At 41.1% G+C, this 27498-nt stretch overlaps 1 protein-coding gene across 2 annotated transcripts in view; it reads right to left on the bottom strand.

Moving 5' to 3' along the window:
- Nucleotides 1-6538, bottom strand: part of BDKRB1 (bradykinin receptor B1) — a 41588-nt gene extending 35050 nt beyond the window's left edge. The window contains exon 1 of one of the 2 annotated variants that reach the window (XR_001292274.2): nucleotides 6469-6538. The gene's annotated coding sequence lies outside the window, so the exon portion shown is untranslated. The remainder of the gene's footprint in view (nucleotides 1-6468) is intronic. The other variant, XM_013940726.2, reaches the window with a different exon arrangement.
- Between the last annotated feature and the right edge of the window lie 20960 nt (nucleotides 6539-27498).

Raw genomic sequence — 27498 nt, 5'->3', positions numbered from 1 at the left:
TTTTGCTTGTTTATCTGCCCATGAGGCAGATCCTCATGTCCTCGTGTCCCAGATCCTCATGACTTGGAAATTTCAGCATTGATTAGAATAGAAAAAAAAAAATCCTTCTTTGCCTAAGCAAAGGAGAAGAAATAAACAAACAAAGCAGTCTTGATCCTAATAGATGGAGACATCAGAAATGCCTGATGAAAATTATCTTTGATCTCTTTGTACAAGTTAAAATGTGGAGACCAGAAAGTAAGTGGTAGATAGTAGAGAAGGTGGAAGCCCCTTGTTGGATCACCCCATCTCAGGGGGTAATATGAAAATGGGTAGAACAGGGCTCCATGTATAGCATGATTGTGCAGATGAACATGTATTTTACTTCTCTGACAAGATGCTGATAAATCTGTATCTTTGCGTGTGTCTGTATATGTGTGTATTGAGAGAGAGAAGAGAGAACTTCCACAAAGCAAACATTTCCTGGTCACTTTTAGTGCCACAAACTGTGTGCCTGCCCTTTTGCTGTTTACTCTGAGAGAAAGTGGTTTGTGTGTTTCCAGTGCCCAACCCTGGAAGCAGCAGGCAGCACTGTGCAGCACAACTTTCTGGGTGATGCCAAGGAGAACAGCCATCTGTGAGCTAACTGGAGCAGGATAAAGCATGATCCTGCACGAGGAACATGTGGAAGGGCTCTCCAGAGTACGAACATCGTGTCTGAAGGGTTTGATTTATATGGCTCAGTGTAAAGGAAAAAGCTTCTATCCTTGAGCTCAGATATCACAGATTTTTAAGATCAGACCATTATAATAAATAGCATGATGACATTTGTTATATTGGTTGTAAGAATTATTGGATGAAATTCAGCATCAAGCTCAAGTTGTACAGTTATAGAAGTTAAATCTGTCTTGGATCTTATTTTGTACCCCACAGCAAAGTTTACCTGTGATGATAGTTAAGGGCACACCCTTAACACTGCATAGATTTCTGACCTGCCTGGCTAGGAACAGAGTAAAAGAAGTGTTCCGGTGATATAGCAGTCTGCATCCTGATTTCACAGCTAGGAAAACAAGCATTTCACAGGTCCAGCCTTCTGGTTCCTGGACCAGGATTCAAGCTAGAAAAGGATGTGGCTACCCTATCATGATCAGTAAGCAGATTACCAGTAAGCTAATTGCTCATCTCTACTAACACATCTGTAAGACCTCATCTGCTATAAGTTATTACTCTGCTGATGTTGATGTCATTGTGACCGTTCACTTCAGCTGAGGATCTATCCTGTGTGGTTAATTCTATCACTTTTTATTTCCCTTCAGTTGGCTGTTTTCTTGGCTTGCTGTTTGTCCCAGTCTACCAGCTAGGACCTGGAGTACAGCTCTGCAGGTATTACCATACTGTCTGTCTTACACTGATGACCAGAGGCTTCAGTGAGGCTCAACGTGCAAAAGTTGTGCAAGCATAAAGAAAGGCTTTGCCTCAAAGAGCTTATAATCTAAGCAGAAGCCAAGTATAATACAGGAAGTGTAGAATATAGCCTGGGATAGGGGAAGACTACTGGAGAAGGAGATGAGAGGTGCTTATGGAGCTGATCTAAAACAGAGTGACATGCAGCGATGTTTCTGTCTTCTCACTTCATGTTTAAGAATCAGGTTCTACCTTTGAATTGTGAAGACTTCACAGTTGCTTTTTCGTAAAAATGCTCAGAAGACCTGAGGAAACACTTCCAGTTTACTGGCCTGCCCCTTATCTGTAGGTAGTTTATCATTTGCATCAAGAAGTGGCTTGGGCTGTTGCTTTGCTGCATGTGTGTGGGAAAAGGGTTCAAATCACCCTTCTGGAGGGTAACCTGCTGCCCTTATTTTGTGCCCCATGGCACTTCAGTGCGGCAGCCTTTCAGTGAGTCGGTTAGCTGATAGGAAATCACACAGCCATGGCAAAGAAACAGAGCACCTCCAGAGACGCAAGGATGCAGGTCCCAAAGACCATGCCCCCAGTGTGCTCCCTTCTGCCAAAGCAGAAAAACTGCAGAAGGAAAAACACCTATGGCTAGTTCTGCCTCTTGACACACAGGTACAGTTGTGTGAATATCAAAAAGACCTTGCTGTCTAACTGTAGTTTGCGCTCTCTTTTGCAGAGTTTACTTGTCTCAGATAATGTGATTGAGAGAAACTGTTTTCTGTGCTTTGACAGCTCCATTCTCTAGAATTAACCATAACCTGAAGCCTACCTTTATTTGCAACACTATCACCATATCTGCATACCTTAATGTGCAAAGCTCATCACTGGTGGGTCTGCAAACCTTAATGATCAGATTTGTTTGGAGAGATCACAAAAACAAGTCCAACCTTGTAGAATCCAGTTGAGGAGTTAACATATGGGGGGTAAGAGAGTAAATAGCACAGCAGGGGAAGTAAGTCAAATCTGTCACTCCAAGGGAATGCATACTTTTAGGAAACACCTTCTCTGCCAAGAAACCTCATGCATTTTAGCTACATTTCTGATGTAGCAACTCTGCTGCAATGTCTGAATGCTTTGGAGTTTGCTTATCATCAGAATGAAGATAGCATGCTTTCAGCAGGCAACATTACTCCTGTGTTTGTCTGGTCCATATCCCACTGGTGTCTGTTCTCCAATATTTAACTCCTCAGTTGTTTGGGGCTTACAGTGGGGTATTGGACCATGACCTGGGATCCTCAGACCCAGTGTACTACTACTACTGCTAAGCAAATGATATATCACCACTGTGATGGTCACTAGTGGGTGCAAGGAAACTTTGTCTTCATCTGTGTGAAGACAGAAGCAGGCAGAGGCTGTTTACAGTATTCTTTCTGGATTGCTCCTATCCTCCTTGTTTTCCCATTGCAGTTATGCCTACCTATCTGAGGGCTGTCACAGTACAGGGTTGCTTTCTCTTCCCTCCATTCCTGGCCATCAGTTCTTGCAGTTTCCTTTTTATGGGTTCTCACCTGATCTCACAGGAAGCTGAATCAGGGAGTTTAGATCTCTGACTGGATCTTGTACAAGTGTCAAAGTCAGTGAGGGAGAAGGAAAAATACAGTCAAGGATTGGTGAGGTGTGGGATGGTTCACTTGGGAAGCACTTAGGCTTAGACTGCCCAGAGTTTGGTTAGAAACTGTACCCTTATGCTGCATGGTATTCACTTTTTTGCCAGGTTGGTTGCTTGCTAGATTGGTGTGATTTCAGGCTTGGACCTGAAAAGCACCAGAGCCAGTAAGAGACAGAGAGCAGCCAGTGTTAGTCTGGTTCCACAACAGCCTAAGCAGGATGTCTTGCTCCCTTCTGAACTACCCAAGGGCAGTTAGTTGTTAAATGTTCCTTTCTCCTTTGCTTACTCGGCACTGACAGAGTAAGTGCAGGCAGCCTGTGTGGCTGAATTAACCAAACAGCTGCACACACTCTTAACCCCTCTGCTTGCCCGCCTGCCACTTTGTGGTGCTATATTATTAAAAACTCCTCACCTAGGGAAAGGGGGAACGGCATACCAACATCTGCACAGAGCAGCATGGCTCCTTGAGAGCTGAGTGCAATTGAGATCATAAGCTTGTCTCCTGCTTTGCTTTACCCGCATGGACAAATTACACCACTTCTCAGTGCAAGGTTCACCAAGGGATGGATATTCTCGTAGCTGTGCTGTGTGTCTTTTAGTCTCACAATTTGAAATCCTGTGTGGCAATACCAGTTTAAAATATTACTGTCTCATCTCTGCCCAGTCTGCCCCTGCCATGTGTTACCATTTTTGCATCGTGGCAACTCCTTTCCTGGTGCCACTGCAGCTGTTTGTATGACCACCCTATTCATGAACTCAAAAAATAGGTGCACTTTAAGCAAACTTTCTTTCCACATTACATTTAACCTTTCCCTGATCTGCAACATGGTGCATTGGCACAAGCAGCATCATTGCAAGTGAGTGGGGGGAGAAGTGGGAAGCAGAGAAAGAGCAACAGTATTATAAACCCCTATTGTCGCCAAAGAGTTTGCTCTAGGAAATCATAGCCTCATTAATGCTGGGGTCTAACAAGGAATGGCTGAAATGGTTATTATCTCCCAGCAGTCTTCTTTGCTCCTCGTGTGTGTCAAGGTACCCTAAAATCAGATGTGGTTTGACTGAATACACCAGGCTATACAGGGGATCAGCAAATTCAGAGAGAGGGGTACCTTGCTGAGGGCAGAAGCCGATTCCGCCATCTAGCTGCAGTTAGCTGTGTTTGTGAGTCAGCACCCAAAGACTTCACTGTAGGATTTGATTCTTTAGTAACAGCCTGTTAACCTAGAGTTCCTCTGGTTATAAAAATTTGGCTAAGAAAAGATTTAGTGCTGTGTTAGTTTACAGTTATGTATCAGCTAGGCAGAGATAAAACTTTTCATCTCTTATGTGTGTAAAAATTGAAGTATGCTAAATGCAAGGAGGAAGAAAGATCAGCCTTTAGAAAACCAAGGAAAATGTTCAAAAGTATAGAGGGTTGAGATAGAGCTTTTAAAAAAACCGTGAGTGACAGTGGAACAAGGCTGGCTTATATGTAACTTTTAATGAAAATTTGAGTTTTTAGCTAAATGACATTTTGACAGAAAATATTTATTTTCATTTTTTAAAAAACTTTATATTGATTAATGTTTCTAATGAATTTGGGTGTACTTTTGTTGCTGACTTGGTTACTGAGAGGGCATTTCTTTTATAACCAAAACTCTATTCTTTGACCAATTTTGCTGCACTTGCAGTAAGATTTTTATTCCTACTGTGACTTTGAAAGCAGTGGGATTTGGGTTCCTAAGCGCCTTTTGTCCCCTTCTTTCCATTAAAAAGAGACCATCAGAGACTGACTTAACTGACTGACTGATTCTTAAACAGTGAAATTTAGACTCTTCCTAGTCAGTGTCCTAAAACTTTTCCTAAATTCCTCCTGTCTTCTGCCTGAAAAAAGACTTCAAGTATTACATAGCTCTGAGAATTTTTTAAAGCTATGTCCCAGTGGAATGATATCCTTAATTCAGGAAACTCTAACTCATTAAGAAAGTTTGTTAGTGGGATTGTCAGTACAAAATGTTCAGGTAACTCTGACTAACTCCCTCAGTCCTGTTCTGGCATGTATGGGGCTCAGTAGAAAACCTGACAAAGATTTTCTGGAGGTGTCTCTGTTTTGGATATTCCAAATACATAGTTAGGTACATTTGTCTCTTCTCTTTGTGTTTGTGCTATTCATACCTAACAACTGTGAAGAAAAATATATTTGGAAGTCTATGAATGATTCTTAGATGCAAAGATGATTCTCTTCAAATTTTTCTCTCTCTGCTCTTGCACATTTGCAACTCTTGCACATTTTCAGAGAACAACAGACAAGATAAAAATCATATGACTGATATTACTCAATATCCTGATACTTCCATCTTAGACAGTCTGCTCTAGAAACAGATATCTTTCTAGCCAGCTGTCTTCTAGCTTCTTTAAGAGAATATGTGCAACTGTTCAAGATAAAAATATAATCTTAGGAGTTGGTGTCTGTAAGATTGCTTACAATAAAATAAAAACAGGGATTCTAACGACAAACTATTTGAACACTTTTCATGTCATACTGCTGTATAACTTTTTATTATTATAATGATAAGACTGCTGCTAAGTATACTGAGTAATGGAAAATGAGTGGCTAAATTTGTACAGCATATATTTCAGCCTTTGGTCTTTCAGCTATATTATCCTAATTACAATTCCAGTTCTAAGGTCTTCTTTATTTTTATCAACATCTTATAAATCATGTTCCTACTGTACTTTGTCATTTAGATACAGATGTTAGAAGGGAACTGATAATGATGTTTAAAGGTCAGCCTAAACTTTTCTTTGTTACATAAGACATAATTTTAAAGGCTTCATCTTTGTCATTCAGTCAGTACAGACAAGACAGGTTAGCAGTGTAAGGTATACATATAAGCACACTTCCTGCCCCACAAAGTTTACAATCAAAATGATAAACACAGAGAAAATGAGACATACTCAGAAATACAGGAAAGAATTGCCTCTGTTTTTTCTCTACTACTTGATAGGTAATTTCTGAACTGAAAACGAAGTTAGCTGTTTGCACTTTCAGTTCTTTTGTGAGATAAAGGACAGGGCGCCCAGGGTGCAATGAAAGAGATTAAATAGCTTTCTGACAGAACAGATCATTGCCCTCGATAGCCCCTACACTGGATAGTCCTTGGGGCAGGTGAAAAGCCTTGTGTCTTTGGCATGTTGGATACCTTCAAATAAAGCATTTTTCTGTAAATGCTACACCTCTGCAAAACCTGCCAAGTTACAAAACTACATTAGCAGCAATTATTCTATTCCTTCTTGTTCCTGGAATATTAATAACATCAGCTCTTTTGTAACTGAACGAGGAATATATTAAGAATTCAAGAAGTTTTTTCCTAAAAGCAACAAACTGTACTGAATTTAAATAAAGAGAACTTTTCATATTAAAGAGATGCAGAAACACATACCTTGATTGCAAATACACCACAGAGCAGGTACAAGTGAGTGAAGTGCAATACTTCCTAGTGAACAGCCAAGCCCTTTCTGTTGTATGAATGAGTCTAACTTCTGCTTTTCTGCCCCTCCCTGAAGAGAACAGACTCATCCCCCTGTTGATGACATCATGTTCCTGGATTTCTCTCTTACTATACTTTATTTCAAAAGCAAAGCTTGTTTGCTATATCCAGTATAAGATCACTGATGTTTGACTATGGGTGATAATACAAATCAAGTTAAAATATTGATGTGCCACAGTATGCATATAAACAATCATGTGTGTTTGCACAAGAGCCTTCAGAAACATATACAAGCACTCACACAGAACCTTGATTCTTATTTTGGTGATGGTGATTTTTTTACTGTTGTTAGACACTATCAAGAATTAAGTGAGTCAGCTTCTTGCGGGACTTGGATCTTTAAAATAGCGCAGATCAAATACCTCATTTACAATCTTAAATATTTGTCTTTCATGTGAGAAATCTACTGTTTATATTTCTGCAAGACAGAGTGTTGCTCTTCCTTGGCAGAAGTCTCTGTCCACTCAGTCTGCTGAGAACTAACACGAGTTTGAGGTATCGCTTAAATAAGACCAAAGTTTCTCCAAGGTCTTGGACCAGATACCTATATAAAACAGAATTATACCCAAAGAACAGAGCCATTTTTTATACCACAATAATTTTTTTCTGGATTTGAGAAAATAACAAACAGAGAACTCATTTTACACTGTTTGTAAAGGAGAAATCACTGTTTTTCCTCTAATATTTATTCAATTAAACTGAAATCTGAAATGGCAGCCATGGTTGCAGCATCCCACACAAGGGATACATCTGCGTTCAAAGGAGAAACGAACAGAGAACAGACTCTCCTCTCAGATACACACTCAAAATACTAATTCTGAAAATAAAAGATGCAAGAAAACATTTGGAGCTATTCATGTTATAAATGCTCTATACCGTGATCAGTGGTGTCTACTAGAAAAAGTGTTTGGCCCCTGCTTTCCATTGGTTCTTCATCTGTAGTTCTAGAGCAGTGTTTTCACTTTCAGCTTTCCCAACAGGCATAACTACTTTGCTTTCCAGTCATTTTCCTTTTCTTTTTCTGAAACTGTTGTAATAGCTGCTCAGTATATTTTCTTTCTTTACTGCTACTAGTTAAATCATTGGTCCTAATGCTTTCCTTTCTCTTTCTTTTTTTTTTTAATCCTTCTCTACCTGAATAAAACCTAGTGTGTTGGAAACATTTTAGAACTCTCTCTGGGATTTCTTTCATGTTTGAATATGAATCTAGTCTAAGCATTAACACAATTTTGCAAATACCTTGCAGCAAAATTCTGCTTTAATTTTTAAATGACTTTTACTTATTTGTAGGAGGGACTCTGCTAACTCATTTGTAGTAGGGTGATAAGACCCAACTCTGGCATGATCTACTCAGTTAAACCTGAGGAATGCAAACAGCTTCTCAAAGAGCAGTTGAGGAATGTTCTGCAGTCTTTTCAGGGTGCTGAAGCAGGTGTTGCAAGTAGGTAACCTGCTATGGACACTTGTTGCTGAAAGGGGTTACAGTCACATGAATGCATATGATCGTCTCCAGAGCTTTAGAGAGGTTCCTCACCCTGCAAAGGATGAACAATTACTAGTTCAGGGATGTGAGGCAAGTAATAAATGCAAAAGCCAAGCTTCATCTGCAGTTCAATTATCCAGGCATTTGCAATACTTCAATCAATATTCTCTTCAAATTTAAGTATCAAGGTGATAAAACATACAATCTTTAATATTTTAGCATAAAGCTGAAATAGCTTGGGCTCAAACAGATGAGCGAAATTTCCCATTTTCTCCCCTACCATATTTTAGTTTTGGAGAGAACGCTTGTCTGGATGGCTGCAGGAGGTCACAGCTGAGAGCCATAATATCTAATCATGAAAGGTTTAATCACTTCGAGCTGGGTTACATGGGAGAATTGCTGCTCAGTTAACATTTCTCCAGGAAGCTGGCAGAGAACATATCTGAATATCGTACTCTGTTAATTCAGGACAACAAAAAGTGAGTAAAGAGTAAATGGGGGAATAGGCTGCCTTGGTAATTATTCAGGACTGTTCTTCCTCCAGTACTTACTGGAGGAGAAAATCTTGCCTAGCAATATTGCTGATTAGTTGCTGACCTTTTTTTCAAGTGTATTTTGTTTTTCCCTGCCTTACTTACAGATCTTTGGCTGTCTTTGCATCCCTGGTTTGAGCAAATGGAGGAGGTAGTCCTCTGTGAGTTTTGAGGAGGACCTATAATTCTGAGTGCTGGTGTTTGAGCAGGAATCCCCCTCTGAACTGGGCTGGCCTTTATGCTCTTAACTATGGAAGTAAGAGAAGCTGTGGTCAGATGCAGAACATCTGTTCCAGCAGATCTTGAAGTTTCAGTGTACTCATGTGTGTGCACACTGCACTGGTCAGACTCCTGGCAAAAGCTTTACTTGGAGCTAAGTCTGTGCATCTGATTTCCCTTCCAAACTCAGTGTTTTGCCAAAGATTTAATCATTAAAAGCAGTGACTGAAGCAATACAGGTATCTCCTGTACATAGGACACTGATTAAGTTCCTCTTCTTTGCCCTGGACTGAGCGTGAACTTCTTAAATTGTATTTAGATGGCTCTTTGCTAGCAGTGAGGTTTTATGCATCATGTCTGTGTATAAGCTGCTTGGCGTGCCTTCTAGTGTAAGCAACCCTCCCTTTTGGTCAAGTACATTTTTCTGGAATGATAAGAACAGTTTTTTTGTCTTCAAAGTATTTCTGGTCATTTGAAAAAGGAGTGTTCTGTTTATTTTAAATCCTTATTCTTTAATGCATATAGACATACTCTTTCCCTCCTACAATTAAAGAAGCTTAGTACATTTTGGGGGGGGGGGGAGGGGAAAGGTTGACTTAATCAGCGTTCAGAGGAAGGTGTATAAGGTCTGTACCCCAGTCTTATTTTAAAAGCCTTCTAATGAGATGAAAGGTGACTACAGGTGCACAGAATATCAACAGAGAAACAAAGACAATACTGCTGGAAGTGTTTGCAGCTTACTTACCAGAGAAACACCCTTTTGTTTTAAAAGCTGATCCTCTATACATGATATCATACAGGTACACAGTCAGAATTAAACCTCCTCTGTGCTGTGAGAGGGGCAGCATTCACCTTTGGAAGTAGTGGAATGAATCTCAAACTACCCCTTTGTGAGGATATACGGAGGAAAGGTTAATTCCATAAAGGCACTCCATGCTGTGGTGCTCTTTTAGGAGAAAAACTGTTTTTGTTTGGGTAGACAGAGACTGAACCTGCAGTGGATGAGCCCAAGCAAATGAAACTAGATTGAACCAAGGAGGCAAGGGATCCTGCTTTCCCACATCTCTTATAAGTCAGTGCATGCTGTAACAGGCAATGCTATTGGGATGAGAATGTCTATCTTTAAGATGCAGAAGTAGTGCGTTTTTTCTGTCTGCCCAGAAGTATTGGAGGGAATATAGTTGTGATTGTAACTCTTGGCTCTGCTTCTTCCCTGGCATTGATCACAATTTGGTAATGCGTACAGCGAAGGGCTTATTATTTTCACAAGGAGCTGGCAGTCTAACGCCTTCCCCTGTGGTTCCCCAAGCAAGCGCCTGTTATGTGGATTTACCCCCACAGTAATGCCTGGCATATCTCCTTACTGATTGGTGACTTTATAGCTTTTCACAGTATTCAGAAACAGTGTTAGCATTGCATGTCTTTTCCCCCTTCCTAAACAGCTCTATCTGACCAAAAGCCAAGCTTCTCAAGAGAGTGCACTTGCATGCTAGTGCAAAGGATTAGCTCTGACATACATCACAGCAGGATGTTACAGCTTAGGTTGTGCTTTTCTGCTGTTTTGAGTTAAATGTCCCCCCCCCCCCTTTCTTTTGAGACAGTAGGCAGAATTGATTATAATCGCTTAGCACTGGGAAAAAGATTACTGTTTCATTTTTTTCTTTCAGTGCAGCTATCCTCACAGTTACTGAAACTTTCCTGTAAACAGTTTCAGATGTGCCTCAGATTGACCTCCTCCATTCAGGAAGGAAACATATTTTTTCTCACTAAAATCAGATTTTATTTATTTATTTATTTCAGTCTTATCAGAAACTCTAAGACTTATGAGTTCCTCTGTATCCTGGACAGTATTTCCTACAAGGAAGCACTAACAGAACTTAACTAAGGAGGTACATCGCTCTCTGTATCCAACTCTGCAAGTGTACAGGCTATGATGTGTGTTGTAAAAATATTCTTTTTCTCATGTCTTTTACTTTGGATTGAACATCCCCCAAGTTAACTGCTGAAGTTCAACACTATTTCACTTTCAACTGTAGAGTAAGGAGACTTTTAATCTCCATGCACATTTGCAGTCACACTGGTGTTTGTTGAAAAAGGCCAATGTGTGCTGCTCTTTCCCTGAACTCCTCAGAGAATTGAAGCCAGTCTGCTCATTTTTAGCTGCTTTGTACTGGTCCATTCAGTTTAATTAATAGAGGCATAATGTGGACACAGGAATCATGGTCTATTTGGTGTATGTGTATGCAGTGCAACTGTACAATACCTGTTTAAGATAACTGATGTGGAGTATCTGTAAGAATTGTTATGATAAGCCAATAGCACTGGTTACTAATGCCCCAAATATGAGTGTAGGGAGAGTAGCTGTGTGATCTGCTGTTTGCAAGGAGAAGAGACAAGACTGAAGCAATGTGGCACAGGAGTGAGTATAATAGAGTTTGGCAGGGGGGAGGATGAGAAGACACTCATGTCCTCTGTGACTCCTTTCAGCCTATTTTCCCTGCAGATGTTGATGGGTAGATGAGAGAGTCTATTCCTCATATGCTTAAATGGTGGAATGAAGAAAGTCCTGCACAAACTCAAAAAGTAATGTTTCTATGAAAACCTGCCAAAACAGACTGCTGTGATTCCAGTTGGGATGCTGTGGTGATTGGACTGTTTATATTTTAAAAGCTAATGGGTTTTCAGTCAGAAGTGGCCATAGACCTCAGGAGACAATATATTCTGCTTATGTCTGGGTCTTGCATCTTTTATATGAAAGCTCTGCTGACTCCCCAGATCCGATGAACCACAACCCTGGTAAGATAACACAGTTTCCCCCAAGGCAATCCTTACAGGCATTCATTATACAGATCCATACATGCTGAACTTGAGGGAAATTCATATTTAGGTGCAATATTATAACACAAACTTATCTGCACTTTAAGGGATGTTGATATGCTTATAGTATATACTGTAAATTAGCTGGCAACTTGTCTGTGTAAAATTTTCCACGTGCCTTTCCTTGATTTATTTTTCTTTTGCTCTTATCAGTATGTATGTACTGTTGTCTACCTTTGTAGCATCATTTTGCCAGATTTGTGGTAGCAAATTTTTCCATCAACACAAATCATTGCAACTACAAGGAATTAAATAGCACTACCTGGTAGTTACTGCTTGGTGGGAGGCAGAGGAAATGCTGCTTAGCAGGAAAGTATTTATTCCCTTCCTGAGGCTTTGAAATTATGCTGAAAGCTGACAGGTGGACAGTAGGAGGCCATTTGCCTCCTGATCAGTGCAAGCTCCTGAACTTCTCTGCAGTGCCATGCACTGATCCATCAGGTGATGAAAGAATGCGGCAACTCTTACTATCCCTTTCTTAGGAGCTGCATCTGAATGGCACAGTCAAAAGCTTGAAGTATGAAATATGCTACAGTTCAAGACAGACAGACTACAGACAGGAGCTGCTAAAGCTAGCCTCTGAATGTATTTCTTTGGGCTTTTACAGGTGAAAAAACATTGACATTTTTATTCTTGTTTTGCTTTAAAATACATTATATCTCCTGGTGAAAAAGTAATTCATGACCTTGTGAACTTCCTATATAAGAGGAGAGACTTTTTTTTATTTTAAGTATGGAGAGAAATTACAGTGCAAAATGTGGTATTGGGATTCTCCCCCATGCTTGTCCCACAAGGTGAAGTGTGGTGTACGTGTGTGTTTGGGTTTTTTTGTTTGTTTGGGTTTTTACTCTCTCCCCTAGAGGTATCTGTTGTATTGGGTTTATTGACACACCTACCAAGTGTTAATACAAACCATGAATTGTAGGGGAAGGGATGGATCTGATTTTTTTTTTATAGCATTTTCGATATTGTTTGCTTAGTGGAGGAGTTGAAAATGGATACAAAGATGCTTTCCTGTAAGTATCTTACTGATTTCTGCTAAAATCAAGAGTGGAGGATGGGAGGACTGGGCACTTTCTTGAACGAGAAAATTGAAGGGGAAGATGATTTCTGGTAGCAGGGTGGTGACAAGCGGCTTAAGAACAGTAATTGTTCATTACTGCAGGCAGGCCTGGGTGCTGTATGCAGGGAACTAGAGAATGGCTTACACCTTTCCTGGGGCAATGCATTAGTGATGCAAAATGGGTTAAACAGTTATGTTCACTATTATATAGCAAAATCTAAAATATCTCACTCTAAAGTTATGAAATGCAAAGATTTGATGTCTATAGTAACTAAATTCAAGAATAATAGCTCCAAGTAGTGCTAGCATTTGAGTGTGAAAACTCTTGCCTTTTTTTTTGGAGGGGGGGTGCGGTCTTTGGTTTGTTTGTTTGTTTTGTTTTTTAACTCTTTTATAGTGCCAAATGACTGGCAGCGACTAATTCCTATTACAGCTGGCAATATGTATGAACCCTTTTTTTGGATGCCAACAGTATTCTCAATGCTAGGTATTCCCTGGAATAACATACTTGACTTCCTTCCTTCCACATGTTTACTTTCTTCTGGGTGAGGGGAGGGAGGGAAAGGGACACAAGTCCATTGGGTTGTATGAAGTGGTGTAACAAAACTCTGTGTGAGATTGTAGAGAAGGGGAAAATTGTTTTTATTTCTAGGTAAGCTGGCTCTGTCCTCTCATACTCAGATAGCTAGGTATGTGTGCTGGAGTAGTCTGATTGGGATTACATGTGTGACATGGAGGCTGGCTACTGAGCCTCTGCTGCAGCTTCTGGGTTCCTCCTGTTTGATAGTGGTGATCTAGGTTTGTACATGCCATTTATACATGTAAGAGTCAACAGTTATTATGGCATGATCTTTCATTTCAGAACTCTGTTTGCTTCACCTGTCAGAAGGCAAAGTTACTGCCTGTTTTTTTTTTTGCTTTCTCTTTTTGGGTATCTTCTGGCTACAGTTCGTCTTCCTGTTGGAATAACAGGAAGGTAAATAGCATTGCCATTGGGCTATAACTTTGTTGCTATCCCCTTGCTATCAAAGCACAGGCCTTCAGCTGATGAGTCATCTCTGTGCTGTTTGTACCAAGATCACAGCATTCTTCAATGTTTACCAGTTTTATGGCAGTTAACTGTACCCTGTCTATTGACTTCTGAGCTGCTTCCACAAGCATGTCTTTCCATTTATACTTCACTCATGCCAACCTTAATGTTTCTGTTACAAGTATCTCCACAGCTAGGCTGACTTAAGAGTAAGACTGAGCCAGCAGAGCAGGAGTTTTAAGCCATATCCTTCACATGTGATAAAACACTATAGTCCTTTATCCTGAAAGTCAGTACTCTGAGTAGGCACAGAAAAGTATTTTATCCTATATTCTTTGTAAACAGCTGGAAACAAAATGTACCCCTATATGTTACTTGAAATATTGTGTGTGTGTGGTGGTTTTTTTTATTTATTTATTTTAGGGAATTAATTAGATATACAAACCAAATAGTTGCTTTTGTGGGTTTTGTGCTTTTTTTCTTCTCTCTCTCTCTCTCTTTTTTTTTTTTTTTTCCTCTCCACCAACTGGTAGGGATTAAGAGGAGAAGGCTGGATGTAGTAGAGTGCAACTTACCCCCCCCCCCCCCCAAGATCTTGGGTCCCAGCTGACCGCAATAACTGACAGCACCCAGGGCTGACCAGGAGGAACTAGGCAATACTGTTTGCAATTGGTGAGGCCAGAAATGGGCATGAGATCAGCAAAAAGGGGTATCTTTTCTGCAACACAGCATGAGGTCAGCAAAAAAAGGTACATCTCCACACCAAATATTGTATGACCATGAGTCAAACTCCGTGTCCATAAATAGTGCTGCAGCCTGGAGCCCACTGAGCTCTCCTGCATGACAGCGGGCTGCACAGCGGTGAATCTCCCCTTGAGCTGGGATGCCTCTCAGGGTTACTCTCCGGGAGTTGAGAGAACCTCTGACAAGAAACCATTGGAGTGGTAAGAAACTGAGACTCGGGCAATAACAAAGGTGCAGTAAGGTTCTCTTGCTATGACTACACTGTATAGCCATCTTCAATAAATCTGTTTGCAATAAACCCAGAGATGATGATGATCATCCCCCTACCCCTCCTCCGCAACAATATGGCGTATTTGGCAGGATGATGGCTAGTGACCTCATAGCAACCTGCTTACAGAGGCATGGAGTGGAGGAATCCCCCCAGTTCTCACCCGAATGGGTTCACAATCATTGGTATGATTGGGGGGATGTGGAAAGGCAACTAGACTTAGCTAGGGGTAAGAGTAAGGATGGCTGAAATAAAGGTGTAATTCTAAAAATCCTGGGGGCTTGTTTGGAGGCAGCTTATGCTTACAGGGAACAATGAGATAAAAAACTAGCTACCCTCCAAAATGAAATGCAGGCCCCAAAACAGCGATGTCTGCTACTGCAGATAGAAAACGATTGCACCAATGAACAATTGAAGGTTGAAAAAGATAAAAGGAGGGCAGTAGAGGAGATGTTTGAGGTGATGCTGACAAGGCAGTCTAAAACTTTTGACCCTGTCAAAATATGCCAAGTGCTCACTGACCCAGAAACCTGGGATGGGGACACCTGGCTTGATCCAGATAATGATCAAACACCCCCCACCCCTCCCCCTGTGGAGAATGGGGAAGGAGACAGGGAAGATGATCTGTTGATAAAAAGGATAGCCCCCATATGTCGCACTGTCACGCTATGAAGGTTCGATAGCAATGACTGAGACAGTAATATAATAATAATAATAAAAAGTTTATTTCCTCACACAAGTTCTTGGATTAGTAACATCCATTAAAATAATGCGATTACTAATTTAGAAAGGATAACACAAAACCATCAGTTACTAATATAGAAAGGATAACCTGAAACCGTTGATTACTGCGCTATTAATTGGAAGCACTGCTTATCCCTACTTGAAAGCTAGTTTGTTCACTCTCCTAGTGAGAGGACTCTCAACCTCGAGGACTTACCCTAACCCAGTGTCCCAGGAAAAGGGGAGGGGGGGGGAATACTCACGGTCCGCAGCCTTGCACATATCAATCCTTGTGCATATCGGTTGGTAGACTTCTTTAGTCCTGTTAACTCCTCTGTTCAACAGCTTTGCGCACAGCAGTTCTTGTGCATATCAGTTCTTTTGCATATCAATTGACAAACTTCAGTCCTGTTAACTCTTCACTCGACCGTCACCATAGTAAAACATGAAATCACTACAGAACCCCAAAGAGGCAGCCAGCGGGAGTCTACTCGTACCACCCCATTTGACCCCTTGTCGCTAGCAAGTCTCCAGGAAAAATTCTGTCGGAAACCTGGAGAAATGGAGACAGAGTGAGTAATAAGAATAAACAAACTGGGATGAGATAGGATAATGTTGGACAGGATGGAGGCAGAAGGATTCTGGGGACCAGGAATTTTCCTCACGGAAGGCCCTCCTGACAACCCTGCTCTGATGGGGGTCACCTTCATTCCCTGACTTCCCAGGCTGCCTTTTGGGCAGGAGGAATTGATCCCTGTGAGCGGGGGGGGGGCATTAGTGATCCCTGTCCACACCTTAATGGGATTGACTGAGGCAGTAAATGAGGCCACCTGTCTACAAGCAATTGGGGAATGGGGATGGCTAGGCCACTCGCCTATATCATAGCCAGTGGACCCGGGGTACCTAAAGCCATTGATAAGGGGGGTGCCACATACCTTGAAGGCATACTTAATTCGACAGTGGGAGGAGATGGAGCGCACCTGACAGGGCAGACAGCATAATAGGACAATTCAGGACCTGCAGCAGCAGCAACAGCCCCTCCGCATACTCATGTTGGCTGATCTCTTGCACCGAGTGGTCACCCATGGATAAGAAATGGGATGGGATGAGCCCATGCCACCATCCTGGCCCTGCCCCTGGAGGGCCCTGGCACTCACCAGATAAGGAAAGTGGTCAGAACCGCGGTTGAGGTGGAAGGGAAGTCCACCCTGCAGGCAGAAAGGGAAAGAAGAAATCGGCTATGGCACACGGCGCTGCAGTTAGGTATACCTAGAGCTGCTTTACACCAGCAGATGACAGGGACAATTGTTAATCTAATAGATGCCTTTTGGCATGTGTCCCCTGCAGGGCAGGAAACAAGATCAGATAAAGGGGAAAGGAAACAGGAGGGCACTACTCCCACCACACCTCTGTGCACCAATAACTCCTTCTCTCGTCTGTGGGAGGAGCTAAAGGCTGTAGAAGCAAAAAACTAGTGGGCCCCAGACAGGTATTCTGTCCGGAGAATAGAGGCCTTCCAGTGGGACCCTGTGGAAGGACCCCACAGCTACCTTCTGTTAAAGACTTATCAAATCCCAACCAAGTTCCTTATTGACACAGGGGCTCAGATGTCCACCCTCTCAAAGGTGGCAGCAAAGAGTGCAGGAGTCGCCATGGGGCACCAAGTCCGACTGCTTGGATACACCGGTGGAAGCGAGGTATGCCTGGTAGCAAGAGCTTATCTGCGCCTCCCCGATGAGAAGCAAACAACGCTGTGCTAGCGGGCTGTCACTGAGAGCAGGGACAATGTCTTGGGATTTGATGTGTTGAATGGCAGACAGTGGTTACTCCCAGATGGTAGTACCTGGGCATTTGGGAGACCCCAGCAGATAGGCTGGGAGGAGGACAGCAAGGCCAATCAGGCTGTTGAGGATTGCCCCTCCTCTGCCAGATTCTAAAATCACTCGTGTGTGCCAATACCCTCTATCTGCTGCAGCCAGGAGAGGGGTCCACAGTGTAATACAGGATCTATTACAGAGAGGGATCATCTTCCAAACCCATTCCCTGTATAAATTCCCAGTGTGGCCAGTTAAGATGCCAGATGGCAGCTGGAGGCACCGAGTGCCCGCAATGTAGATTAAGATTGAAAGCAGGAAGTGCAGCTTTCCAACCAGTGCTGCACTTGAAAACAGGGAAGTCCCTGTGGTCCACCTGGCAAACTGATTACATGGGGCCCCTACCTCGTACAGCCACGGGGTGGAAATATATCCTAACCAGAGTAGAAGTCATGTCTGGCTTACTAAAGGTATATCCATGCTCCTCTGCAAATGGAGAAAACACACTGAAGGGCCTTTTGGGGTGGTTCTTGAGCTTACCAATGCCTGAGAACGTTCAAAGCGATAACGGTAGTCATTTTACTGTCACAGTAGTACAGAATTGGGCAAAGGAGCAAGGGACCCAATGGATGCTTCATACACCTTATTACCCACAGGCCAACAGTCTGATAGAGCAAGACGATGGCCTGCTCAAATGTATATTGGAAGTACATCAACCAGATTGGGGAAAACGGTATGGGAAACAATTTACTGTTTGAATAACAGGCAAGGACATTATGGGAGCCCAGTAACACAAGTCTTTATGCCCACTGCACCCTATGGCTCACAACCATCACCTCCCAAGACATACCCCATAGCCTTACAACCAGGACAATCTGTCTAGGTTGAACTTCCACATATAGGCACCATACCCATGATGCTTACTAAACCTCAGGGCCCACTTGCTTGGGAGGCCTTGGACATCAAGGGAGCAAACCACTGTATTAGCTCGAGATGGATATATCCCAGTCATTAAGGGGTAACCCGTCTGGACTCACCCTGCCAACACATACTATTCTAATTTTCACAGGATCTGTGAGCGAAGCCCAAAACTATGAATCCTACTGGCAGGACTGAAACTGGTAGTACTGCTTATTATTTCCCAGATTGCTAACCCCTAACTGAGAAAGTATTACCCCAAAAGGCTGAATTCATCCTGAGGGAATCCTGCATAAAATGAATTCGTTCCAAATGATAAGGATAGTGGGAGGAATGATAACCCTCATACTTGTTACTGATGGTATGGAAGCACTCCCACAAAATGAGGGATTTGAATCTAATGTAATCCTAAAACAAATACAACTCTTTGGCTGCCTTATTAATACCTCCTTGGTCATAGCTTGTTTAAACAACCTGGGATTGCTGCCCATCTGCCTCTACTTCCCAAATTTAGAGGAGGGCTTAGATAATACCTGGGCTGAAGGAGGGCCATTTGTCTTCCGATCAGAAGCCAGGGACTCACTGTGGTGCAATTATAGCTGGCTCTCAATGCTTTTGGGCCTTAAAGGTAAAATCTGCACTGACCAAGGTGTGTACCCAGATGATAGTGCGTGGGTAAGGAAGACCTTGGCTACGTGTGTTTAACTGTGAAGGAACAATTGTTGTCTTGCTCCAGGCCGTTTGTTGTGGAAGGGGCCCAAGCTGCCCTGGCCACCACAGGGCTTATGCACCCCAGTGAGACAGGGCTTGAGGTGTCTTTCTTGTGCTGCCTTCTTGCTTTCCAGGTGAAAGCACGCTCCTTGTCTCTGAAGTTCACCAGTGATAAAGATCTGTAGCAGAGATGTCTTCCCCTTCCTTTCTTACCCTGTCCCTAGGATTCTCCTGACATGGAGAAAACAACTTCAGAAAGCACTGAACTCTCTGGATGACAGTAGAAGTGGCCAGGCACCAACGTATCACATAGGATGGAATGCATTAGGCAGGCCAGGAAGCCCAGCTCCTTGCTCACAAAGGAAGCTATCAGAGCCCTCAAACAGGCTTGAAACCTGATTCTTAGCTGGAATTTTCTTAGTCTCTTACTTTACCATGTTACTTTATTTTTTTCCTTTTTTTTTGTGGTGTGTGCATGTTTTCCCCCTTGAAAATTAGTTCAACCAATCCTCTGGGTAAAAGAAACGTTCCTGAGGCATTCTTTCCTTTATTTTTGCTTGCTTTTCCTTCCCATTGCTTTTTGTAAGTAAATTGAGTACCTCATACAGAATCCTGGAGTATTAAGCATATGTAGGAAGCGTGCTGCCTGTGCACATTTAAAGGAACTTTAGCTGATTCTTGACATTTGTAAAGATGTTATAAAACACTGACATACAATATATCCCCCCCAGTTTTCATGACTTTAAATACTGCAGTTTCTCTACTTAGTTCTCTGACATTACCTCCATTTTTTTCAGAGTTGCAGTTCGAGTTCCTTTCTGAAGGTTGATTTCTCTTCAGCTCTTCATGATGGCATCTCAGGCCCAGCCTTTACTCTGAGTGCTTAGTTTTCCTCCTATCACTGGTGACTTCCATGCTCTTTCCAGCATTTCTCAACTTTCTCCTCTTCCTCTCTCCCTCCTGTGTCCCTGTTTCAGCATTCACATGATTCTGTCAAATATAAATAGAAACTGAATGGTTCCTAATGAGTTCCATGGTAGCTTTTTTTAAGCTAATACAACAGCTTTTACTGAAATCAGTGGGAATGCTCTTAGCACTGATAGCTACTGATAACTGTGGGATACTAAGCTAGTTGTGTTTCTCTTGTGGGGGAAATGAGTGTCGATGTGCTGTTTAATTAGAAAAAACTTAATACTTTCCAGATCCGGTATAATCTGGTGTATATCTTTTTGACATGAGTCTAAATCAGGATAATTCCTCTCTCACCCATTTCCACTGAATTATCTAAGAGCAGTATCAGCTGAATGCAATCCAAACTGAAATATCGTGCTCAGATTTTTCTTGTAGGCACAGTGTTTCTCAGTCTGCGTATTCCCTTTAAAGTCTTGGGTTAGATTTATTCCTGATTGAGAGGTGACATTCTTGAGAGTAAGGAGGAAAGGCTCAGGAAATAAAGATCCTCTGGAAGACAGTAGGGTTCCCTTTGCCCTGTGAATTTGAGTATGGTTTGCTCAATAAGACTATCTCCTTAATAATCTATGGAAAAGAATAGCCCGTGTGGATTTATCAAGAACCTTGATAAGGCCTGCCTTGAACCAATTTTATTTTCTTCTATGACAAAGTAGCACATCCTGCAGAAAGAAGTAGCAATGTAGTCCTTGACTATAAGGCTTCTGACTGTCTTGTGTGATGTTCTCATAAGCAAGCTAGGGAGACATGATCTGTCTGAATGAAACTACTATAATGTACTTTGAAGAGTTATGAACAGGTCACACTCAAAATGGAAGGATGAGCTGAGCAGATTCTCCAGGGCTTTGTTCTGCACTCAGTTCTAATCAATGCTTTGTAATAACTTTGATGAAAGAGACCATATGCATATACACATTAGCAAAAAATGCAGAACAGGGAAATACCCCTCAGTATGTTGGAAGAAAGGCACGTTATTCAAACTGATTTTCACAGACTGAATTAGAGCCCATCTTTTCAAGGAGCGACAAGGATAGGGAGCTACAGCTGGGCAGCCAATTTTTTCTGTTTAGCAAGCCGCTTTTTAATACAAAGAGAGAGAGTATAGTGGTTTACAAGGGAAACATGAGATGACCACGTTCTGATGTGAATATCCAGGAGCATAATAAGGAAAGTATACCTTGAAAGGCATGTACAGAAGGATTATTTCATCATTCAGGTAGTGGTAAAGCTTGAAGCAAAGTAGTGTCTAGTTCTGTGTGCTGCATTTCAAGACAAATGTGGATCAATTGAATAACTAGCAAGAGAAAAGCAGTGGTAATGACCAGGGATCTAGAAAAAATGGCCTGCTCAGCAAGACTGAAGGAACTGGAGTTCTTCAGTTTTAAGAGGAGAAGCCTGAGGGGAAAATAGAGCCTCACAAATAAGGCCTTATATTACACATAAGTAAGAAGATGCTGCAAAAAGACACGGGAAGGTCTCCCTATTGTAGACTATCAATAAATCATGGATATAAATAGAAGCAAGGGAGATCTAGGTTGGACATTAGAAAAATTCTTCTAATACTATGGAGAGTGAAGTACTGAAATAGATGTACTTCTTCCTATGGCGATGAAGGCTTCCTGGGAAAAATGTGCAATCTATTGTGTTGTGAGGAAGGAAGACTGTCCAGATGATCTCTGGAGGTCCTGTGGACATGACTCTTCAAAGACTTTTGGTTTATTTTGAGCTTTGTAAGGCTGAATAGGACTTAGGTTTCTTGACCTAAAATTAGAACCAATGTCTAAGCACTTTGGGCTGATCCTGGAGTGCACTTCCATTAGCTGATAATGTTGAAATTAAGAGTAATGGTAATAAAGCACGTGTTCTGTTCCTTCAGATACCAGGAGAAACAGTTGGAGAATTCATTAGTTGAATTTCAACCTTGACTGGAGCAAAAAAATCAGTACTTCTGTTCTAACATACAGACTAAAAGGCGCTGTAAGTGAATTCTTCAGCATCCTCTTTCAAGTAGAAAATAAGTTCATTCTGAGATATTATATTTCCCATTTCAGCTGCTGTCTGCTCTAGAAGAGTTCAAACTATAACTGAGGAATGTGGTCTGACATTACCTGGGGCTACAATACACTCTTTTTCAAGCATCTTTCAGTATCACTAAAATAAGAGCATTTCCTCTAACTATAAAAATGCTGTCATCTTGCACAATGGCTTCTCTGTAAGGTAAAGGTTAAAATATAACCTGTTGTACCAGCTGTTACAGGGAAACACAAGCATTTAGATACAAAATATATATGGGGGACATTTGTAAGAGTTTTGTAAGCTATGATAAGGACCTGGATACGAGTGGTAGATGCTAACCAGATTGTCAGCATTTTTGTTGGGTTTAAGGGATGCCTTTAGAAGTAACAATGTTTTTAACTATTGCCACTGCTTCCTCAAACACTGATGTCTCCTGTCCAGGTATATTTTCTTCACTTATTTAAGGAGTGAGGAATCCTTTTTACTGAAATTGAAGATCAGATTTCTTTTCACAGCAACGTCTGTACTCCCTGGGGAGAAATGAACTGCCAGTGGAGTAAAAGTCAGCTTGGGGAGGTGGAAGAACAGTGCTGCAGGCCTGATCTTGCACTATTAAAGGAGGTTAGTTTTATCATTGGGGATAGTAGGGTTCTCTTAGGTTACACCTGCCACTATGGTATCCATTATTTTATGTTTTTCCCCAAGTACGGTTATTGTCATGTCCCTATCATTTAATATGGGATTTCATGGTATCCCACTGAAAACCTCAGCAGAACAGTTGTTCCCAAACTGGCTGTAGCTTCTGTCATGCAAAACAGAGGTGAAGCTGAACAGCCTGGAAGATTGCTCTGAAAATAAAGTGCATAGTTGTTTGCTTCCTAGATGAAGATATTTGTCTAAACACCATTATGATGCCTTCTCTGCTTAGCTTCCTCTCTCCCCCAGATAGTTTGCACTAAATCATCTCTATTCTTCTAGGTCTTCACAACAATTTGTAGACTTTTCTTTTTTTAAGGCTATGGTGATTTTGGAAGTGATAGAAAATCAGTTCTTGGTACAAATGAGAGTAGTTGCATTACCTGGATCATGGCCACAGAACCACTCTTACACAATTTGCAAAGTACTCTTGGGGTATCTGGAACCTACCAAGCGCTTCTGAGGGGGGAGGGGAAGGAATTCTCCTGGCTTCTGTAGGTCTCAGTTTAATAAACTGATTCACCCTTCTAAGGAGGAGAGATCTATAGCAATATAACAAACCCAGCCTAATGCTGAGCTGAAGGCAGAAAGAAGCATGGAGGAATGAAAATCCTCTTGAATTATTTATGAATTGGCAAGTGATCTGCATTTACCCCCATCTTCAACTGATAGAAGAATTCTTAAGAATCAACACCTTTGCGAGCCTTCAAATGGTGTATTTTATCTCCAGGAAATTCAGTTGCAGTGGCTGCTTTGAAGATATTTTTACAATAATGAACAGCCAAATTTAGTCAAAGGAGGCTTTCTGTGGACCTGAATTTTGTTTCTCCTCTATGCAGACCCTGCAGTATTTCTAATCTTTTCCCTCTCTCCTCATCTCTGTCAAGTATCCTCCCCACTTTTGAGTTCAGACTTACTCCCTACTTGAGGCCAGACAGATTTCCTGGCAGTAACAAAAAGGCTTTTTTCCCACTTTTTAATAAGGTCCCTTGGTTTTCATGCTCACAAAAGCCTCTGCCACTAAATGTTGGCATATCCCACTGTGACTGGAAGACAAAAAAAACAATGTGTGTGAGTGCAGACAGTTGTTTGTGTTCCAGTACACTGCTTTTTGTGGCTTGATACAGCCATAGAGATAGAATACTAGCTAATAATATCACCTTGAACTCAAGTTTATTTTAGACTCAGTACACAAGCCTTTGAAAGGCTTTATAAAACACAGTTTTAGGAAAGAGGATGGCATATATCAGCTTGGAACAAATCTAATTGCACAGACTTCTCTTGCTTGTAACGGTTTGATGTTCATCGTCCATTTAACTTGTTGGCTGCGCTAGAGACACGATGTACCTGTTGAATGGCCTCTGCTACAAGGCTGAATGTAAAACAGCTGAAATGTTCTTCTAGCCTTTCCTTCCATGAGATCACTGATTAGATGTCTTTCCTCTGGATGTCTGCTTTGTGTTGTCTGCTTTGGGTTTGGCAGCAGGGGCAGAGAATCTTCCTTCTCATTCCCCTCCATTCCTCTAAGTCTTACGACAACATCCTTTTCTGGGATGGCGTCATCTAATAAAACAAGGATTTAAAAAAAATAGTACAGAATAAAATATTAATGTGAAACAACATCAATTTTATTTTTCGTATAGCTGAGTATGCAAATCTATCTTCAGTTCATTGAGAAGCACTCAAGTAGAGAACATTAAGTCAAGTAAGGTCAGAGAAATAAATGACAGATAAAGTGAGTGGTATTTGGAGATGGAATTAATTGTCCTGTATATAATAACTTCCTTTAACTGCTATCCTTATTTTGGGTTATTAAGGAATATGAGAGACTTTAAGTGCCTTTTTCTATATTATCATAATTTTAGCCATGTGCTAATGGTATTAATGAAATTTTGGATCTTTCAAATTAGCATTTTATGCCTAAGGCTCTGCATGTCATGGGAACAAAAAGCAGAATATATTCATGGCTGCCATTTTAAGGCAAAATCCCTTACCAACAAGATGGCACAGAAGCTGAATCCAATCCAAATTTTGTGATGAGCAGACCCTGGTCTGTGTCTTCCGCAGTCCTCCTGTCTGACTGGGACAGGTCTGCCTGAGGCTTAGGTTTGACATATTGTGAAGTGTTTGGCAGTCCTGTTGCTTACACAGTTGCTCATCCACCTTGTCCAAACCTCCTCCTGCTTGTTCCTGTCCCTACAGCCCTGCTGCCCATGGTTGTTCAGGGACAACTGTGTGTGGGTTGCCTGAATCATTGTAGCAGAACAGATCTGCCTGAATGGCCCCACAAAACATACATAGATGCATCTTTTTAATTCTCTCTCTGTATCACAACTTGAACCATCCAAACAGTATTTGCTGTCCCTTTGATTGCCTTAACACTACACTGCAAGGCAATGGGAATGTGAAGGGAGGTCATATCTTCAGCTGGTTGTGCCACCACAAATTTTACCATTTCAAACCACATTCTCAGTAAAGACTGCAAGACTGGGCTTTGCTTTTTCATCTAGTTGCAGCTATTAACATACCAATCAACCTCTTCCTTAGGCAAGACTGGTGAAGTTTTCATTCTTAGTGCTCATGTCTGTGTAGATGACATAACCTTCTCTTGAAAACCAAAAAGAGCATTAGAGCAGCTTGTGTACATGTATAAAGATATTCAGCCCTCTTCAGACTTTAATCTAGTATTGATATTCTGGTGTCATGGGAATATGTGGCTTTAAGAAATAGGAGCTAGCATCCTGGTTCTATAGAGCACCAGCTGGTTACAAAAAGTGCAAGTTCAAGTTGTGTATGTTTGAGAGTGGCTTTCTGACCAGGCTTTGCATGATCAAAAAGCCACAATCATTTTTGTCTCTTGCAGACAGTGACTTGCAATTTAAGCTTCCTCTTGCCCCTTGGCAGAGGCAGTGACTCAAACTTTCCTCAGAGTGAGTCTGCAAATTTCAGTGTGAAAGCAAATGTTAATTTGAATGTTAATGCTATTAAATATATATTTTAAATTCATGAGGTCTGCTCATTCTAGAAATATACTCTTAGCTTTCTGTATAGAGAACTAGGTATTTCTCCTTTCTGACTTCTATCTCAAAACTATATAATGGGCAAATCAACAATGGAACAAAATCAAAATTATATAAATATAATGGAACATATGGACAAAATATAATGGAACAAAAGCAACAATGAATCTGAAATACACCTCTTCTCTATTAAGAGATGAGGTTAAAGAAAAGAAAAATCCAGTATTTCCTATTCTAGGTCTCTGACTGAAAAGAGATGAATTAGTTTGAGTTGGGGAAGATGGTGTTGTCCCATCAGTTCTCTGTCCTGCAGGTATATCTGTGCTGCTTGTTGGTCAGAACCTGAGTTACTGCAGCTCATAAAACAAAATTAGTGATGCTTCTGCCTGGAACCATGGAATATAAAGGCTCAGTGGTTCATGAGATGACTGAGCAGCTCATACGCCCGTGCATTAGGGGCAGGTAGCTGATGTGGTAACCACATTAACTTTCTCAGATTGATATCTTCTCTGTTGATTATAGCCCTAAGCATGCAAAGGAGCTGCACACGTGTTCTACCTAAACAAAAGTTCAGTGATGTCATTTGCTATTGCAAAAAAAATTTGGGGAAAAAGATGACCATGAGTCCGAATCCACAAAGCACTAATTTCAGAGAATCTTCCAGATGGGCAAGTTTGAATGACCTGAATTTGTCTTTCAAAGAGTTGGCTCTTGGGTCAGTTCCTACTTTTTCTGACTGAATCAAAATTACTGGGGAAAAAGCTGAGTACACTATTTCATCTTGATTATTAATAATAAGCTACATCTTAATTTAGTATTGTGAATGTATTTCTCTGTGACAAAATAGCTTGTTTTGCTTCAAAATAAGTGATTATGGATCCTTTTAATTTAGGATAGCAAATAAGATGTTAAGGTAGTAATCTTCTGATGTTCTGGCCATTTGAAGCTTAGGTAAGCTCAGTATTTCAGAAACTCTTTTCATCCTTTATTTCAGAACCACAGCTCCCCTCTCCTCTGCTTTACAGGAATGGAACTGGATTTATATGGTTCTGGAAACTAATATTTAAATGGATCCACTGAAATTCTGACTTTTAAGATTCATCCTTAACTACATTGAAAAGTGCAGATTATTTTAATTCCTGATTTGGAGTAAAATGTAGAGTTAGTATGACACTTTTTTCCTACTTTAAGTCCCTCCATTCCCATTGCTTCAATAGTCTAGTTTAGATGGTGCTGACCAGAAGGGCCAGTTACAGTGGAGCAACTGCTTTATTTTTCTGTTACTTCTCTGATTTCTGTTTATACTATTACATATTCACTATGCAACTAGATAGGAAAGAGTAATTTATTAAAAAAGTCAATTGCAACAGAAATGTGTGTGAGTGAGAGTTCTTAGTGCTGAATGAATTACAATGCCAAAGCTGGAAGATAGTTGTGGCTACGGCTCTGTGATCTGCGTCCAAGAAAGGTGGACAGAGATCTGCTTAGGGATATGAGTTAGGGATATGAGAATTAACTTGCAGAAAATAAGCAAGTATAATCAATTATCAAAAGGAATTAAGTAAGTCATAAAGAGGAGATCCTCCATTAATTGAAGCTATTTTGATTTACATCAATCTTCCTTACAGAAAGATAAATTTATGGGGTGGAGTATATATTGTAGAAATGTTATGGGTCTGATGGATCAGATAGTACTATTTGCATCAGATGTCTGACTTTTTGCTTGAAATTCTGCAAGAAAGGTTAATCTACTAGTCTTGTACGTTATCTCTGCAGGTATGACTTCAAGGATGCATTGTTTATTATACTTGGATGATACAACTTTCTACATTGCTCTC

This window comes from Apteryx mantelli, chromosome 4, assembly GCF_036417845.1.
Source record: "Apteryx mantelli isolate bAptMan1 chromosome 4, bAptMan1.hap1, whole genome shotgun sequence".
Taxonomy (NCBI): Eukaryota; Metazoa; Chordata; class Aves; order Apterygiformes; family Apterygidae; genus Apteryx; species Apteryx mantelli.
The sequence above is the reverse complement of the archived record's forward strand: the minus strand, read 5'-3'. Positions and strand labels throughout refer to the sequence as shown.